The following is a 15,635-nucleotide window of genomic DNA, read 5'->3' as shown; positions in this document are numbered from 1 at the left end:
TAATTTATTGAGGTCATTTTTGTTTTGTCTTGTTGATGAAATATAAAGATAGTATGAATGTAAACAGCTGAATATAAGCTTTCCAACTATCCCGGGTTAACAATCGGTAGCACTTCATCATCTGCTATTTCTTCAATAGTATGCTATGTATTTATTGAGCCTATTAGTTTAGTCTGTAGAGCATAAAGTTAAAAATGCCAAGGACATACTTTCAATCAGTCTCCAAGCCAATACTTGATGCTCCTTTAATGTTGAAAATAGATGTATTTTCTTCTGTATAATGTGTATGTCTATATTTCCTTTGAGGGGAAGCTGATAGAATGATTAGATGAATCAATTGCATATAGGTGATGAATTGTTATTTATTGCTAAAACACATGGAAAAAACATTAATGGTTCTAAGTTCTAACACTAAGTATGAAAATATCTTTTGTATTGTAATTTTTCTAAAGTCATATTAGTTTCTTCATGTTGATAATTTATATTTATAACTTCATGGTATACCTCTGAAATTAAGCTTTCCAAATCTCCCGGGTTAACTATCATTAGCACTTCTTCATATGCTGGACTTCCAGGAATTTGTGCAAAATGGCCTGTTAGCTCAGATGGTTAGAGCGTGGTGCTAATAACGCCAAGGTCACAGGTTCGATCCCTGTACAGGTCAAGTTTAATTGTTTGAAAAAAGATTAATTTTTCTTGTGTCTCATTTTTGACTGTTTATCACCTTGGATCAAACGCTGCTTGAAGGATTGGATGAATGCATTTGATATAGTTGTAGAATTAATTATTATTCTGAAAGCTCCTGGAATATCTATTAATGGTTCTAAGTTCTAACGCCAAGTAACTAAATCTCTTATTTATTGCAATTTATTGAGGTCATTTTTGTTTTGTCTTGTTGATGAAATATAAAGATAGTATGAATGTAAACAGCTGAATATAAGCTTTCCAACTATCCCGGGTTAACAATCGGTAGCACTTCATCATCTGCTATTTCTTCAATAGTATGCTATATATTTATTGAGCCTATTAGTTTAGTCTTTAGAGCATAAAGTTAACAATGCCAAGAACATACTTTCAATCAGTCTCTAAGCCAATACTTGATGCTCCTTTAATGTTGAAAATAGATGTATTTTCTTCAGTATCATTTGTATGTCTATATTTCCTTTGAGGGGAAGCTGACACAATGATTAGATGAATCAATTGCATATAGGTGATGAATTGTTATTTATTGCTAAAACACATGGAAAAAACATTAATGGCTCTAAGTTCTAACACTAAGTATGAAAATCTCTTTTGTATTGTAATTTTTCCAAAGTCATATTAGTTTCTTCATGTTGATATTATATATTTATATCTTCATGGTAAACCTCCGAAATTAAGCTTTCCAAATCTCCCAGGTTAACTATCATTAGCACTTCTTCATATGCTGGACTTCCAGGAATTTGTGCAGACCGGCCTGTTAGCTCAGATGGTTAGAGTGTGGTGCTAATAACGCCAAGGTCACAGGTTCGATCCCTGTACAGGCCAAGTTTAATTGTTTGAAAAAAGATTAATTTTTCTTGTGTCTCATTTTTGACTGTTTATCACCTTGGATCAAACGATGCTTGAAGGATTGGATGAATACATTTGATATAGTTGTAGAATTAATTATTATTCTGAAAGCTCCTGGAATATCTATTAATGGTTCTAAGTTCTAACACCAAGTAACTAAATCTCTCATTTATTGCAATTTATTGAGGTCATTTTTGTTTTGTCTTGTTGATGAAATATAAAAATAGTATGAATGTAAACAGCTGATTATAAGCTTTCCAACTATCCCGGGTTAACAATCAGTAGCACTTCATCATCTGCTATTTCTTCAATAGTATGCTATATATTTATTGAGCCTATTAGTTTAGTCTTTAGAGCATAAAGTTAACAATGCCAAGAACATACTTTCAATCAGTCTCTAAGCCAATAATTGATGCTCCTTTAATGTTGAAAATAGATGTATTTTCTTCAGTATCATTTGTATGTCTATATTTCCTTCGAGGGGAAGCTGACACAATGATTAGATGAATCAATTGCATATAGGTGATGAATTGTTATTTATTGCTAAAACACATGGAAAAAACATTAATGGCTCTAAGTTCTAACACTAAGTATGAAAATCTCTTTTGTATTGTAATTTTTCTAAAGTCATATTAGTTTCTTCATGTTGATATTATATATTTATAACTTCATGGTAAACCTCCGAAATTAAGCTTTCCAAATCTCCCGGGTTAACTATCATTAGCACTTCTTCATATGCTGGACTTCCAGGAATTTCTGCAGACCGGCCTGTTAGCTCAGATGGTTAGAGCGTGGTGCTAATAACGCCAAGGTCACAGGTTCGATCCCTGTACAGGCCAAGTTTAATTGTTTGAAAAAAGATTAATTTTTCTTGTGTCTCATTTTTGACTGTTTATCACCTTGGATCAAACGATGCTTGAAGGATTGGATGAATACATTTGATATAGTTGTAGAATTAATTATTATTCTGAAAGCTCCTGGAATATCTATTAATGGTTCTAAGTTCTAACACCAAGTAACTAAATCTCTTATTTATTGCAATTTATTGAGGTCATTTTTGTTTTGTCTTGTTGATGAAATATAAAAATAGTATGAATGTAAACAGCTGAATATAAGCTTTCCAACTATCCCGGGTTAACAATCAGTAGCACTTCATCATCTGCTATTTCCTCAATAGTATGCTATATATTTAGTGAGCCTATTAGTTTAGTCTTCAGAGCATAAAGTTAAAAATGCCAAGGACATACATTCAATCCGTCTCCAAGCCAATACTTGTTGCTCCTTTAATGTTGAAAATAGATGTATTTTCTTCTGTATCATGTGTATCTCTATATTTCCTTTGAGGGGAAGCTGATAGAATGATTAAATGAATCAATTGCATATAGGTGATGAATTGTTATTTATTGCTAAAACACATGGAAAAAACATTAATGGTTCTAAGTTCTAACACTCAGTATGAAAATCTCTTTTGTATTGTCATTTTTTTAAAGTCATATAAGTTTCTTCATGTTGTTATTATATATTTATAACTTCATGGTAAACCTCTGAAATTAAGCTTTCCAAATCTCCCGGGTTAACTATCATTAGCACTTCTTCATATGCTGGACTTCCAGGAATTTGTGCAAAATGGCCTGTTAGCTGAGATGGTTAGAGCGTGGTGCTAATAACGCCAAGGTCACAGGTTCGATCCCTGTACAGGCTAAGTTTAATTGTTTGTAAAAAGATTAATTTTTCTCGTGTCTCATTTTTGACTGTTTATCACCTTGGATCAAAAGCTACTTGAAGGATTGGATGAATACATTTGATATAGTTGTAGAATTAATTATTATTCTGAAAGCTCCTGGAATATCTATGATTGGTTCTAAGTTCTAACGCCAAGTAACTAAATCTTTTATTTATTGCAATTTATTGAGGTCATTTTTGTTTTGTTTTGTTGATGAAATATAAAGATAGTATGAATGTAAACAGCTGAATATAAGCTTTCCAACTATCCCGGGTTAACAATCAGTAGCACTTCATCATCTGCTATTTCTTCAATAGTATGCTATATATTTAGTGAGCCTATTAGTTTAGTCTTTAGAGCATAAAGTTAAAAATGCCAAGGACATACTTTCAATCAGTCTCCAAGCCAATAAGTGATGCTCCTTTAATGTTGAAAATAGATGTATTTTCTTCTGTATAATGTGTATGTCTATATTTCCTTTGAGGGGAAGCTGATAGAATGATTAGATGAATCAATTGCATATAGGTTATGAATTGTTATTTATTGCTAAAACACATGGAAAAAACATTAATGGTTCTAAGTTCTAACACTAAGTATGAAAATCTCTTTTGTATTGTAATTTTTCTAAAGTCATATTAGTTTCTTCATGTTGATAATTTATATTTATAACTTCATGGTACACCTCTGAAATTAAGCTTTCCAAATCTCCCGGGTTAACTATCATTAGCACTTCTTCATATGCTCGACTTCCAGGTATTTGTGCAAAATGGCCTGTTAGCTCAGATGGTTGTTATTTATTGCTAAAACACATGGAAGAAACATTAATGGTTCTAAGTTCTAACACTAAGTATGAAAATATCTTTTGTATTGTAATTTTTCTAAAGTCATATTAGTTTCTTCATGTTGATAATTTATATTTATAACTTCATGGTATACCTCTGAAATTAAGCTTTCCAAATCTCCCGGGTTAACTATCATTAGCACTTCTTCATATGCTGGACTTCCAGGAATTTGTGCAAAATGGCCTGTTAGCTGAGATGGTTAGAGCGTGGTGCTAATAACGCCAAGGTCACAGGTTCGATCCCTGTACAGGCCAAGTTTAATTGTTTGAAAAAAGATAAATTTTTCTTGTGTCTCATTTTTGACTGTTTATCACCTTGGATCAAACGCTGCTTGAAGGATTGGATGAATGCATTTGATATAGTTGTAGAATTAATTATTATTCTGAAAGCTCCTGGAATATCTATTAATGGTTCTAAGTTCTAACGCCAAGTAACTAAATCTCTTATTTATTGCAATTTATTGAGGTCATTTTTGTTTTATCTTGTTGATGAAATATAAATATAGTATGAATGTAAACAGCTGAATATAAGCTTTCCAACTATCCCGGGTTAACAATCGGTAGCACTTCATCATCTGCTATTTCTTCAATAGTATGCTATATATTTATTGAGCCTATTATTTTAGTCTTTAGAGCATAAAGTTAACAATGCCAAGAACATACTTTCAATCAGTCTCTAAGCCAATACTTGATGCTCCTTTAATGTTGAAAATAGATGTATTTTCTTCAGTATCATTTGTATGTCTATATTTCCTTCGGGGGCGAAGCTGACACAATGATTAGATGAATCAATTGCATATAGGTGATGAATTGTTATTTATTGCTAAAACACATTGAAAAAACATTAATGGCTCTAAGTTCTAACACTAAGTATGAAAATCTTTTTTGTATTGTAATTTTTCTAAAGTCATATTAGTTTCTTCATGTTGATATTATATATTTATAACTTCATGGTAAACCTCCTAAATTAAGCTTTCAAATCTCCCGGGTTAACTATCATTAGCACTTCTTCATATGCTGGACTTCCAGGGATTTGTGCAGACCGGCCTGTTAGCTCAGATGGTTAGAGCGTGGTGCTAATAACGCCAAGGTCACAGGTTCGATCCCTGTACAGGCCAAGTACCCCCTACTCTGTGTCCTACTTTCTTTCTTTGTCCCTAGACCTCTTTACAGACAGAGGGTGCCAGAGAGCAGCAATTGACCAGCAACAGACTAGCAGCAGCAGGAGCGGTGACAGCAAGCAGGAAAAGCAAGCAGGAAAACGCCGCCGTGACCTGCCGAGACCCCCCGAGACCAGACCCGGGATCTGAAAGGCAAATTCAAGGGCCGCAATTCAAAGGGCCGCAACCCAGGAGCCGGGAGTCGGACTCCGCGCCTCGGACCCGCCGCCGCCCCAGCCATTGACGCAGAGCACGCCACACTCCAAGCCTAAGCTACAGCCTAACAGCACATAACGGAGGCAGGAGAACGCGAGGAACGTGAAGAACGAGGCGGAGGCGGCACGCGGAATGCAGGGATGCAGTAAGCAGTAAGTGGAGACCTGCACCTCTACCGCACTGCACCTGCCCCTCACCGCTGTACCGCTGTACCTCACCACACCACTTGCCACATTCACCTAAATACTTACCTGCCCCTCCCTCGGCGTCAAGCGAAAGATAGCCGGCTGAAGACCAACAGCTACAGCGGCAGTGGCATCAACTGTGGCAGTAAACAGTGACTAATTAATCAAATGCACACAAGTACAAGCACAAGTGCACAAGTGCAGCAGCAGCAGCAAGCGAGTTGCCTATCAACAGCTGCTCCTCAGCCTACCAACTCATCGATTCAAAGCGGCCAAGCAGCCAAGGCGAAAACCAGCGATAGGAGTGAGGCGTGAGGATCCTTCACATAGCCGGCGGGTTGTACCGAAAAGCGTGTGGCGAGAAGCAAAGAGGGGACGCCAAGAAGAGCAACGCAGCCCGCCCACCGTCTGCTCCCCTCTGAGCGACCCTTGCCAGGGGCTTTGGTTTCCTTTGGTTTTCTCTACTTGAGCAGCAGCAACCAAGGGGCCGGCAAACCTGAGCCACCAAGCCAACCACCTAGCCAGCCCAAAATGAGGACCAGAAACTCTACCCTAGTCCAACCCCAGGAGAAGCCCCGGCCACATACCTCTGCCAAGAGAAGGAAGGCAAAGCTATTTTACCCCCCAGTACTAGAGCTAGGGGGACCTTACCAAGGCCCGGGGCCCTGGGACGAGGAACAAGCGGGGGGAGTGGGAGCGACTGGGGCCACTCCAACCTTCCCGGGACAAGACATCGACTTCATTGTGGAACTACCTGTTACTTCCCTCCCACCCCACCCCCCATATGACATCAGGGGAAAGCCCCCTAGCACCCCGAACCCAAACATGCTCAAGCCTAGGCTTAGCATCAAAGACCGCTCAACCTGCACCCGTCGGGAACAGAGACATAAGAAGCTTCTTGAACCCAAAAACATCCACCATCCCCTCTTGTTCCAGTTCCCCGGACCGCTTGCTCGCTATCAACGTAACAGAGGAAGAAGAGTTGAACTTAACACTTGCAAGCCCTCGGGCAAACAGGATACCTCTCTCACCAACAATACTTACCCTTCAGAGTGGCACGCGTCCCAAACCTTTGACACTGGATACGGAGGCACTTGGGCTCACCCAACCAAACATAACAGTCCAGACTCTTCCCTCCTCAGCGGACTGCCAGCGGAGTAGCCCTTCCACAGCTACAGCGAGTATATATGTCACCTCAGACAGCCCCCATGCCGACAAGAGAGGAGGTAAACCCCCCCCACCATACCAACGCATACAGAATTGTTCTATGACTCGCCGGCCATGGAGGAAGGTGCAACCCGACAATTATTCGACAGGACCCCAAAACACTTACTGAATTTAACTACATCGGGCCTCCAAGAAAATGATAAAATGGACCCACCCCCGCCTTCGGATAGCGGCCCTGTAAAAACCAATCATCTATTATCAATCAGTGAAGCCCTTGTCGCAATGACCGGCGCAGCGATAATGCACGCGGACAAGCTTGATGTGCAGATCAACATTCTACAAATAGTGGCAAATCTGATATCGGGGATAGACTCAAAACTGGACAACTTGAACGCCCTGATACGCAGAGCGCAGGACGGCACACAATTCAAACAAGAGTCATGCAGTTGCAGTCCGATTCTGCACAGCCTACGAAAACTTCCAAATATTATGACCACTCTAATAGAGGACCTCAAGGGTGAAGCAAACAAAAAAAACGGTTTGAAGAGTATGCCTTCAATTACACAGGGCCCTGATATGGCATACCCCACGGATAACAGCCCGGCCTTCCCCTGCCCAAGCAGCTCGGAAAAGCCAGCACCCTTGGCCCTGCCCTCTGCCGGCGGCACAAGTCTAACCCTGACAAAGGTTGAAAGTCAGGAACACCAACTAACCCTCAAGCCGCCCAGCCCAGAGTTACAAAACTTGTGAAGAAAAAACAAGAAAAAACTAAGAAAACTCAACATGGAGAAGAAAAATAACACATACGCCTCCAGCGTTATTCACAATTGGCTACGACCCAATAAGCAGCCTACCTTGGGAGCCCCCATGCATATAGCAGAAGCCACAGGATCATCGATCGAAAATTTGCACATCCTCACTTCAGCCCAGGATCCAAGCCTGCTTGCTCCCCCCTTGGCTCCTCAACACGCGACAGCGCCAATAACACAAAAACATGCGCATGATTCGCAGGCAACCAAACTTGCTGAAGTCAAGCTAGACCCGCAGGAGCCCTGCCAAACTAGATCTGAGAACCCAGCACAAACCAAGCTCACAATGAGCGAAGCAATAGCCCCCGACAATCCAAGAAGTATTAATGTCATCAACATTGACTCTCAGAGCGCCCCCCACGGGCCAACTCTATTCAAACCAGAGCAAGTCGTTGATAGGCAACGGAATAAGCACTGCTCCTCCAGCACAAAGCCCATGGAGGCACCTCAAGTGATAATAGGACCAAACCAGCAGACAAACTTTCACCTGCCCGGCTTGAAGATGACATCTCCAATCAAAATCCAGAGCAAAACTTGGCTTAAAGAGGCCATTCCAAGCCAATCAAACGAAGAGGACCGGAAAATACTGCTATACCCAGAATACATCTCTCAAGGAAAATGGGACATCCTGAATCGAAGTAATCTCTTAACACTCTGCGCAAACCTGCCGGGACTGGAAGGTATAAAAACCAAAGATATTGAGACCATCTCTTTCCTGCCCCCAGACGCCGAGGAAAAAAATGAAACAACGGAATTAACCTTCATCAGACCAGACCTGGCGGAGGCACTGAGGAGCCAACAACCATTACTAGAAAGCTGGGGCATAAAGATAAAGGCAAAGCCGACCCAAAAATATCCCTTAATCTTAAAAGCATTGATTCCACACCCCAAGCTGGACAACCAGGCGCAGGACATGGTTGACTTTACATCCATAAACGCTCCCACCACCCATCGGCGTAAAATTGAGTCCGTTCTCCAGGGGTGCAAAGGTAGCATAAACAACAGCCCAATCGACGGTACCCCAATTAAGATCATAACAAACCTTACTCAAGGAAAACGATTGTGCACAACCAGGGGCCCCTCATGCAACGACTGGTCCTGGCTGTCATCTGCACTAAACCCCAGCTCCTAACACAGCCCGCCTCGCAAACTCAGCTCATACATCTCAACATGCTGCTAGCGAGCGAGAAAAAAGTCTAAAGAAAAAAGAGAAATTCACCGAGAGTCTAAAAATACTAACGTGGAATGTCTCAGGACTCAAAAAGCTGCTACTAAGCTCAGCTGCGGTGAAATTCTTGGAGGAAGCAGACATCATTTGCACACAGGAAACTTGGCTGACTCACCCACTCTCGCTAAGAGGATATGCAGAATATAGTAAAGCGGCTAAAAAAAACAGTATATTTGGAAGACCATCAGGAGGCAAGTGTGTCTATATAAAACATGCCTTGAACATAGAATTCTTGGAAATACACAATCTACCAGACACCCTACAGGCGGGCATTCTGAAATTCCCCAATTCGACCAACGGAATCCCACCAATGCTACTAATCAATACCTATCACAACTTGCAGGAGAATACATTGAACTCGCTCAAACTCGCAAATCAATTAGAATCTTTACTGCTAGGCCATCCATCATTAGACTGCATTATCCTCGGTGATTTTAACATTCATAACATAGGGGTTTCAACCAAGCAAAGACTACACCGCGGGGGGACCGAAGCACTGAATGAACTCTTAAACTCTCACAAACTGGCAACGGCCCACACATTGCTCTTAAATAACACCCCGGGAGCCTTGATCGGTCACACGTATAACAACCAAACGACGATCGATTACATCATCTTAAGTGACAACCTGCAAAACAAAATGACAAATTTCATGGTTCACCAACGCAATGATAGCGATCACGCAGCACTAACAATAACCATGAACTTATCGGTGCAATCACGATATCAGCCGATATGTGTGGGAGCTTCGGACGGCCAAGAATTAACAAAACTCCCCAGAAGAATAAAATGGGGGCAGGTAGCCACAGCAACCTTTAACAACTGGGCAAATACGTGGGCAGGCTGGCCCCCGTGCAAATACAACCAGGAGATGATAGCCACATGGGAAGGAATCACCTTGACCCTAGCGGCAGAACTTAGGGGAGGTGGAGACAACCCCAGGGCAATCCGCTGGCATCCTCCGACCACACTTGGATTCAATGCAGAAATTAAAACCAGTGCAAAGGACTTAAACAAAAAACGTAAAGCCTACAGTAAAAACCGCACAACTAAAAATAAAGTCCAACTGCAAGAGGTTGCAAAGAGCCACTCCATAAAAGTGTGGGCCGCAAAGCGCAATCATTGCGAGGCTCAGTGGCTGAAAATTTTCGATCTACTGAGCCCCGGAAAATCACAAGAGTTTTGGAGTTATATCAGTCATCTTGGTCGAGGCACAAACCACAGAGAAAATGCCCTCGAGGCTTCTGTCTGGGTTCGCCATGTAAAAGCACTTTACCAGGAAGAAGGACTTACTATCAAGCCTCACAACACGACCCCACAAAAATTGGACCCGGCTCAATCTACTAACACAACATCCCCTCCTGGAAAAACCCTAGTGTCCAAAATACTAAAAAAAATTCGAGCAAATGGCGCACCGGGCCCTAACGGCCTACCAGGCCATCTATTCAAATCAAACATTGAATTCTGGTCTGAAAACCTGACCCACCTATTTTCTGACTGTTGGCTGTCAGGGGCTGTGCCTGACTCATGGCGAGGCTCACTCCTGCACCCAATTTATAAAAGAGGGACCAAATCAGACCCAACTAACTACCGTATGATCGCCCTGTTGGACATTGAGGGTAAAGCTTATGCAAGTGCCATCCTGAAAGACCTCACAGACTGGGCAAGTGAAGAAAATCTCCTGCCATTCTGTCAAACCGGTTTCAGACCAGGGTCCTCGACCGCGGACAACATTACAGCACTCTCTTATCTAATCAATCGAGCACGGCTGCGTAAAAGCCTCCCCTTATTTGCCTGCTTCATCGACTATTCTGCTGCGTTCGATGGGGTAGACCGTACCATCCTTTGGAGAAAGCTGGTCCACTGGAACATCGATCCTTCCCTGTTAAGAGCGCTACAATCCCTGTACCAAAACACCTGGGTAAGAATCAAACTTTCAAACGATTCTGCAACTGATAAGATAGTCACGAACCGCGGTTTAAAACAAGGGTGCGTGTTGGCGCCCCTATTGTTCAACTTATATACAGCAGACATGGAGTCAGCCTTGCTGGGGGCCACCTTAGTAACACCAAAGATCGGGGCAACCAAAATACATTTCATGCAGTATGCGGACGATCTCATAATTCTGGATCACACAAAAACAGGACTCCAAAAGGCACTCACCGCCCTGGCAATATACAACAACAATAACAGGCTGGTAGCAAACCCGACTAAATCAAAAATAGTCATCTTTGGGCACTACCCCAAAAAAAAAAGAGCAAAATGGAGCCTCGGCCATTTAACCTTGGATAGTACCCAGAAATACATATACTTAGGGGCCTCCTTTCACGAATCAGGGACGTGCGGCACCCATCTAAAGAAAATTCAGGGCAAAGGCAAGTCCATCACCTTTGCCCTATGCAAACTACAAGCCCTTATACATAGCCCATCAGCTACGGCCATTCAAAGAGTCCTTAAGGCCAAGTTAATGCCGGCCCTTAAATACGCACAACAGGCGTACCCAGGCAAATTAAAGAAGGAGTTGGAAAAAATCCACTGCGGGGCATACAAGAGATTGTATCATCTGCCGAAATGTATAAGAAACACTCTAATCCACCTGGAATTCGCCCTTAACCAACAAACCTTGGAAGAAATGGCAGCTTTAAGTAAATATTATTACCTTGCAACAGCGGCACGTGATAACACACTAAAGGCCGTTCTGAAACACATCTTCACTGAACAAGGGAACCCCTGGTCAGCTACCATCGAAGCTGCCATGACGCAATTGAACCTGGCGATCGAGTCATGGAACCCGGATCTTGTCAACTACACGACCATCAAACACGTGATAAAGAGACAAGTGCGTGCACGCTCCCGGGAGCTGGACTTGGAGTCCCTCAGGAAAAGAGCCTTCCATGAGTCCTTATGCTTGCCACATATTGCGCTCAATCCACGAAACCATCTCACGCAGGCCGTGGGCCTCCCAGCTCTCCACAAGATCCTTGCCTACAGATTGCACCCCCTGCCGCTCAATGAACTATACCATCCGGAAAATGCAGGCACAGGAGTTCGGGTTTGCAGACTCTGCAACTATAAACGAGAGTCACTGGCCCACTTACTGTTTTGCTGCCCTGCTCTACGTGCACCCCGCACACTCTATCTTAGGCCCATTCTGAGGGACGCTGGGACACGCACAGTCAAGGAAGCAATCCATCATCTTTACACCTTGAGCGTGGTAAAACAGATGGCCTCATTCGGAAAATTCATTCAACAGACTCGGGTTGAGTTGACAGCAGCAAGGGCCACACAGGAATAGAGACCTTGCTGTATGAACCCCCGATGGTCTCACAGGCCCCCGACCGCGTGCGCCAGTATGAACTTTGGGAATTTCTTATAAATGCTTGTCACCAGAAACTCTGTGGGTTTTTTTTTTCCTTTTTTGCCCCCACGAACTTTCGGAACCTTTTAAGACATGCTTGACTACTGGAATTCTCTGGTTTTTAATTTTTGTAAATTTTTTACTTGATCTTAATGTAATGGTTTTAAGTAACCACACAATAAAAGTTATTCATTCATTCATTCATTCATTCATTCATTCATTCATTACAGGCCAAGTTTAATTGTTTGAAAAAAGATTAATTTTTCTTGTGTCTCTTTTTTGACTGTTTATCACCTTGGATCAAACGATGCTTGAAGGATTGGATGAATACATTTGATATAGTTGTAGAATTAATTATTATTCTGAAAGCTCCTGGAATATCTATTAATGGTTCTAAGTTCTAACACCAAGTTACTAAATCTCTTATTTATTGCAATTTATTGAGGTCATTTTTGTTTTGTCTTGTTGATGAAATATAAAAATAGTATGAATGTAAACAGCTGAATATAAGCTTTCCAACTATCCCGGGTTAACAATCAGTAGCACTTCATCATCTGCCATTTCTTCAATAGTATGCTATATATTCAGTGAGCCTATTAGTTTAGTCTTCAGAGCATAAAGTTAAAAATGCCAAGGACATACTTTCAATCCGTCTCCAAGCCAATACTTGATGCTCCTTTAATGTTGAAAATATATGTATTTTCTTCTGTATCATGTGTATCTCTATATTTCCTTTGAGGGGAAGCTGATAGAATGATTAAATGAATCAATTGCATATAGGTGATGAATTGTTATTTATTGCTAAAACACATGGAAAAAACATTAATGGTTCTAAGTTCTAACACTAAGTATGAAAATATCTTTTGTATTGTAAATGTTTTTTAAAGTCATATAAGTTTCTTCATGTTGATATTATATATTTATAACTTCATGGTAAACCTCTGAAATTAAGCTTTCCAAATCTCCCGGGTTAACTATCATTAGCACTTCTTCATATGCTGGACTTCCAGTAATTTGTGCAAAATGGCCTGTTAGCTCAGATGGTTAGAGCGTGGTGCTAATAACGCCAAGGTCACAGGTTCGATCCCTGTACAGGCCAAGTTTAATTGTTTGTAAAAAGATAAATTTTTCTTGTGTCTTATTTTTGACTGTTTATCACCTTGGATCAAACGCTGCTTGAAGGATTGGATGAATACATTTGATATAGTTGTAGAATTAATTATTATTCTGAAAGCTCCTGAAATATCTATTAATGGTTCTAAGTTCTAATGCCAAGTAACTAAATCTCTTATTTATTGCAATTTATTGAGGTCATTTTTGTTTTGTCTTGTTGATGAAATATAAATATAGTATGAATGTAAACAGCTGAATATAAGCTTTCCAACTATCCCGGGTTAACAATCGGTAGCACTTCATCATCTGCTATTTCTTCAATAGTATGCTATATATTTATTGAGCCTATTAGTTTAGTCTTTAGAGCATAAAGTTAACAATGCCAAGAACATACTTTCTATCAGTCTCTAAGCCAATACTTGATGCTCCTTTAATGTTGAAAATAGATGTATTTTCTTCAGTATCATTTGTATGTCTATATTTCCTTCGGGGGGGGGGGGAAGCTGGCACAATGATTAGATGAATCAATTGCATATAGGTGATGAATTGTTATTTATTGCTAAAACACATGGAAAAAACATTAATGGCTCTAAGTTCTAACACTAAGTATGAAAATCTTTTTTGTATTGTAATTCTTCTAAAGTCATATTAGTTTCTTCATGTTGATAATATATATTTATAACTTCATGGTAAACCTCCGAAATTAAGCTTTCAAATCTCCCGGGTTATCTATCATTAGCACTTCTTCATATGCTGGACTTCCAGGAATTTGTGCAGACCGGCCTGTTAGCTCAGATGGTTAGAGCGTGGTGCTAATAACGCCAAGGTCACAGGTTCGATCCCTGTACAGGCCAAGTTTAATTGTTTGAAAAAAGATTAATTTTTCTTGTGTCTCTTTTTTGACTGTTTATCACCTTGGATCAAACGATGCTTGAAGGATTGGATGAATACATTTGATATAGTTGTAGAATTAATTATTATTCTGAAAGCTCCTGGAATATCTATTGATGGTTCTAATTCTAACACCAAGTTACTAAATCTCTTATTTATTGCAATTTATTGAGGTCATTTTTGTTTTGTCTTGTTGATGAAATATAAAAATAGTATGAATGTAAACAGCTGAATATAAGCTTTCCAACTATCCCGGGTTAACAATCAGTAGCACTTCATCATCTGCCATTTCTTCAATAGTATGCTATATATTTAGTGAGCCTATTACTTTAGTCTTCAGAGCATAAAGTTAAAAATGCCAAGGACATACTTTCAATCCATCTCCAAGCCAATACTTGATGCTCCTTTAATGTTGAAAATAGATGTATTTTCTTCTGTATCATGTGTATCTCTATATTTCCTTTGAGGGGAAGCTGATAGAATGATTAAATGAATCAATTGCATATAGGTGATGAATTGTTATTTATTGCTAAAACACATGAAAAAACATTAATGGTTCTAAGTTCTAACACTAAGTATGAAAATCTCTTTTGTATTGTAATTTTTTTAAAGTCATATAAGTTTCTTCATGTTGATGTTATATATTTATAACTTTCATATTCATATGCTGGACTTCCAGGATTTTGTGCAAAACGGCCTGTTAGCTCAGTTGGTTAGAGCGTGGTGCTAATAACGCCAAGGTCACAGGTTCGATCCCTGTACAGGCCAAGTTTAATTGTTTGTAAAAAGATACATTTTTCTTGTGTCTCATTTTTGACTGTTTATCACCTTGGATCAAAAGCTACTTGCAGGATTGGATGAATACATTTGATATAGTTGTAGAATTAATTATCATTCTGAAAGCTCCTGGAATATCTATAATTGGTTCTAAGTTCTAACGCCAAGTAACTAAATCTCTTATTTATTGCAATTTATTGAGGTCATTTTTGTTTTGTCTTGTTGATGAAATATAAAGATAGTATGAATGTAAACAGCTGAATATAAGCTTTCCAACTATCCCGGGTTAACAATCAGTAGCACTTCATCATCTGCTATTTCTTCAATAGTATGCTATATATTTAGTGAGCCTATTAGTTTAGTCTTTAGAGCATAAAGTTAAAAATGCCAAGGACATACTTTCAATCAGTCTCCAAGCCAATACTTGATGCTCCTGTAATGTTGAAAATAGATGTATTTTCTTCTGTATCATGTGTATCTCTATATTTCCTTTGAGGGGAAGCTGATAGAATGATTAAATGAATCAATTGCATATAAGTGATGAATTGTTATTTATTGCTAAAACACATGGAAAAAAACATTAATGGTTCTAAGTTCTAACACTAAGTATGAAAAT

At 40.0% G+C, this 15,635-nt stretch overlaps 5 non-coding genes across 5 annotated transcripts; all 5 read left to right on the top strand.

The window, feature by feature from the left end:
• The first annotated feature begins 2,316 nt into the window (after positions 1-2,316).
• On the top strand, positions 2,317-2,390 carry TRNAI-AAU (transfer RNA isoleucine (anticodon AAU)). Its single transcript has one exon. It is a non-coding gene; the product is annotated as a tRNA-Ile (tRNA).
• A 2,769-nt stretch (positions 2,391-5,159) lies between these two features.
• On the top strand, positions 5,160-5,233 carry TRNAI-AAU (transfer RNA isoleucine (anticodon AAU)). Its single transcript has one exon. It is a non-coding gene; the product is annotated as a tRNA-Ile (tRNA).
• Positions 5,234-13,263: 8,030 nt separating this feature from the next.
• Positions 13,264-13,337, top strand: TRNAI-AAU (transfer RNA isoleucine (anticodon AAU)). The gene has a single exon. It is a non-coding gene; the product is annotated as a tRNA-Ile (tRNA).
• A 794-nt stretch (positions 13,338-14,131) lies between these two features.
• On the top strand, positions 14,132-14,205 carry TRNAI-AAU (transfer RNA isoleucine (anticodon AAU)). Its single transcript has one exon. It is a non-coding gene; the product is annotated as a tRNA-Ile (tRNA).
• A 731-nt stretch (positions 14,206-14,936) lies between these two features.
• On the top strand, positions 14,937-15,010 carry TRNAI-AAU (transfer RNA isoleucine (anticodon AAU)). The gene has a single exon. It is a non-coding gene; the product is annotated as a tRNA-Ile (tRNA).
• The last annotated feature ends 625 nt before the right edge of the window (positions 15,011-15,635 follow it).

Source organism: Lissotriton vulgaris, chromosome 4_1 (genome assembly GCF_964263255.1).
Source record: "Lissotriton vulgaris chromosome 4_1, aLisVul1.2, whole genome shotgun sequence".
Lineage (NCBI taxonomy): Eukaryota > Metazoa > Chordata > Amphibia > Caudata > Salamandridae > Lissotriton > Lissotriton vulgaris.
This window is presented reverse-complemented; position numbering and strand designations above follow the sequence as displayed.